Genomic DNA, 4,384 nt, shown 5'->3' with positions numbered 1-4,384 from the left:
CAGACTCCCTCTGCCTACCCAAGGACGCCAGAGGACAAAAATCCGTTAACCACCTAACTGAGTATCTCAATTTAACCTTGCGCAATACCCTAGATGCAGTTGCACCCCTAAAAACTAAAAAAATGTCTCATAAGAAACTAGCTCCCTGGTACACAGAAAATACCCGAGCTCTGAAGCAAGCTTCAGAAAATTGGAACGGAAATGGCGCCACACCAAACTGGAAGTCTTCCGACTAGCTTGGAAGGACGGTACCGTGCAGTACCGAAGAGCCCTTACTGCTGCTCGATCATCCTATTTTTCTAACTTAATTGAGGAAAATAAGAACAATCCGAAATTCCTTTTTGATACTGTCGCAAAGCTAACTAAAAAGCAGCATTCCCCAAGAGAGGATGACTTTCACTTTAGCAGTGATAAATTCATGAACTTCTTTGAGGAAAAGATTATGATTATTAGAAAGCAAATTACGGACTCCTCTTTAAACCTGCGTATTCCTCCAAACCTCAGTTGTCCTGAGTCTGCACAACTCTGCCAGGACCTAGGATCAAGAGAGACGCTCAAGTCTTTTAGTACTATATCTCTTGACACAATGATGAAAATAATCATGGCCTCTAAACCTTCAAGCTGCATACTGGACCCTATTCCAACTAAACTACTGAAAGAGCTGCTTCCTGTGCTTGGCCCTCCTATGTTGAACATAATAAACGGCTCTCTATCCACTGGATGTGTACCAAACTCACTAAAAGTGGCAGTAATAAAGCCTCTCTTGAAAAAGCCAAACCTTGACCCAGAAAATATAAAAACTATCGGCCTATATCGAATCTTCCATTCCTCTCAAAATTTTAGAGAAGGCTGTTGCGCAGCAACTCACTGCCTTCCTGAAGACAAACAATGTATACGAAATGCTTCAGTCTGGTTTTAGACCCCATCATAGCACTGAGACGGCACTTGTGAAGGTGGTAAATGACATTTTAATGGCAACGGACCGAGGCTCTGCATCTGTCCTCGTGCTCCTAGACCTTAGTGCTGCTTTTGATACCATCGATCACCACATTCTTTTGGAGAGATTGGAAACCCAAATTGGTCTACACGGACATGTTCTGGCCTGGTTTAGATCTTATCTGTCGGAAAGATATCAGTTTGTCTCTGTGAATGGTTTGTCCTCTGACAAATCAACTGTAAATTTCGGTGTTCCTCAAGGTTCTGTTTTAGGACCACTATTGTTTTCACTATATATTTTACCTCTTGGGGATGTTATTCGAAAACATAATGTAAACTTTCACTGCTATGCGGATGACACACAGCTGTACATTTCAATGAAACATGGTGAAGCCCCAAAATTGCCCTCGCTAGAAGCATGTGTTTCAGACATAAGGAAGTGGATGGCTGCAAACTTTCTACTATTAAACTCGGACAAAACAGAGATGCTTGTTCTAGGTCCCAAGAAACAAAGAGATCTTCTGTTGAATCTGACAATTAATCTTAATGGTTGTACAGTCGTCTCAAATAAAACTGTGAAGGACCTCGGCGTTACTCTGGACCCTGATCTCTCTTTTGAAGAACATATCAAGACCATTTCGAGGACAGCTTTTTTCCATCTACGTAACATTGCAAAAATCAGAAACTTTCTGTCCAAAAATGATGCAGAAAAATTAATCCATGCTTTTGTCACTTCTAGGTTAGACTACTGCAATGCTCTATTTTCCGGCTACCCGGATAAAGCACTAAATAAACTTCAGTTAGTGCTGAATACGGCTGCTAGAATCCTGACTAGAACCAACAAATTTGATCATATTACTCCAGTGCTAGCCTCTCTACACTGGCTTCCTGTCAAAGCAAGGGCTGATTTCAAGGTTTTACTGCTAACCTACAAAGCATTACATGGGCTTGCTCCTACCTATCTCTCTGATTTGGTCCTGCCGTACATACCTACACGTACGCTACGGTCACAAGACGCAGGCCTCCTAATTGTCCCTAGAATTTCTAAGCAAACAGCTGGAGGCAGGGCTTTCTCCTATAGAGCTCCATTTTTATGGAACGGTCTGCCTACCCATGTCAGAGACGCAAACTCGGTCTCAACCTTTAAGTCTTTACTGAAGACTCATCTCTTCAGTGGGTCATATGATTGAGTGTAGTCTGGCCCAGGAGTGGGAAGGTGAACGGAAAGGCTCTGGAGCAACGAACCGCCCTTGCTGTCTCTGCCTGGCCGATTCCCCTCTTTCCACTGGGATTCTCTGCCTCTACCCTGTTACGGGGCTGAGTCACTGGCTTACTGGGGCTCTCTCATGCCGTCCCTGGGGGGGTGCGTCACCTGGGTGGGTTGATTCACTGTTGTGGTCGGCCTGTCTGGGTTGGCGCCCCCTTGGGTTGTGCCGTGGCGGAGATCTTTGTGGGCTATACTCGGCCTTGTCTCAGGATGGTAAGTTGGTGGTTGAAGATATCCCTCTAGTGGTGTGGGGGCTGTGCTTTGGCAAAGTGGGTGGGGTTATATCCTTCCTGTTTGGCCCTGTCCGGGGTGTCCTCGGATGGGGCCACAGTGTCTCCTGACCCCTCCTGTCTCAGCCTCCAGTATTTATGCTGCATTAGTTTATGTGTCGGGGCTAGGGTCAGTTTGTTATATCTGGAGTACTTCTCCTGTCCTATTCGGTGTCCTGTGTGAATCTAAGTGTGCGTTCTCTAATTCTCTCCTTCTCTCTTTCTTTCTCTCTCTCTCGGAGGACCTGAGCCCTAGGACCATGCCCCAGGACTACCTGACATGATGACTCCTTGCTGTCCCCAGTCCACCTGGCCATGCTGCTGCTCCAGTTTCAACTGGCCTGGGCCCTAGGACCATGTCCCAGGACTACCTGACATGATGACTCCTTGCTGTCCCCAGTCCACCTGGCCATGCTGCTGCTCCAGTTTCAACTGTTCTGCCTTACTATTATTCAACCATGCTGGTCATTTATGAACATTTGAACATCTTGGCCACGTTCTGTTATAATCTCCACCCGGCACAGCCAGAAGAGGACTGGCCACCCCACATATGCTCTCTCTAATTCTCTCTTTCTTTCTCTCTCTCTCGGAGGACCTGAGCCCTAGGACCGTGCCCCAGGACTACCTGACATGATGACTCCTTGCTGTCCCCAGTCCACCTGACTGTGCTGCTGCTCCAGTTTCAACTGTTCTGCCTTATTATTATTCGACCATGCTGGTCATTTATGAACATTTTAACATCTTGGTCATGTTCTGTTATAATCTCTACCTGGCACAGCCAGAAGAGGACTGGCCACCCCACATAGCCTGGTTCCTCTCTAGGTTTCTTCCTAGGTTTTGGCCTTTCTAGGGAGTTTTTCCTAGCCACCGTGCTTTTACACCTGCATTGTTTGCTGTTTGGGGTTTTAGGCTGGGTTTCTGTACAGCACTTTGAGATATCAGCTGATGTACGAAGGGCTATATAAATAAATTTGATTTGATTTGATTTGATTTTATATTTCAAATCAGGAGTTACGTTACAATACTTAATGAGTACTGTATATACAGTTGAAATCAGAAGTTTACATACACTTAGGTTGGAGTCATTAAAACTCATTTTTCAAACACTCTACAAATTTCTTGTTAATAAACTCTTAGTGATCCCTTAACGCGCCAATCCCGTTAACGGCATAGATTTGACAACATCCGATGAAATTGCAGAGCTCCAATTTGAAACTACAGAAATATCAATATTCAACATTCACGAAAATATAGGTGTAATACATCAAAACAAAGCTTAATTTCTTGTTAATCCAGCCACTGTGTCAGATTTCAAAAAGGCTTTACGGCGAAAGCACACCATACGATTATCTGAGGACAGCACCCCGCATACAAACAACCAGGCAGGTGCGACACAATGGTCAGAAATAACGATATAATAAATGCCTTACCTTTGAAGATCTTCTATTTTTTGCAATCCCAAATGTCTCAGTGACACAATGAATGATCATTTTGTTCGATAAATTCCTTCTTTATATCCCCAAAATGTAAATTTATTTGGCGCGTTTGATTCAGAAATACACCGGTTCCAACTCGCCCAACATGACTACAAAGTATCTAATAGGTTACCTGTAAACTTGGTCCAAACATTTCAAACAACGTTCCTCAGGTAACCTAAAATGTATATAATCGATCAAATTTAAGACGGGATAATCTGTTTCCAATACCGAAGAAAAATAACACGGAGCGCGCTCCTGTTCATGCGCAACAAAAGACTAGGGACCTTCAGAGTGACATGTACAAAGAACAGCACTACTTCTTAATTTCTCAAACGAAAAACATCTACCAATTTCTAAAGACTGTTGACATCTAGTGGAAGCCATAGGAACTGCAACCAGGTTACTAATACATAGGGTTTCCCATAAAAATCCAT

The sequence above is a fragment of the Oncorhynchus nerka genome, linkage group LG2, assembly GCF_034236695.1.
Source record: "Oncorhynchus nerka isolate Pitt River linkage group LG2, Oner_Uvic_2.0, whole genome shotgun sequence".
Classification (NCBI taxonomy): Eukaryota; Metazoa; Chordata; class Actinopteri; order Salmoniformes; family Salmonidae; genus Oncorhynchus; species Oncorhynchus nerka.
This window is presented reverse-complemented; position numbering follows the sequence as displayed.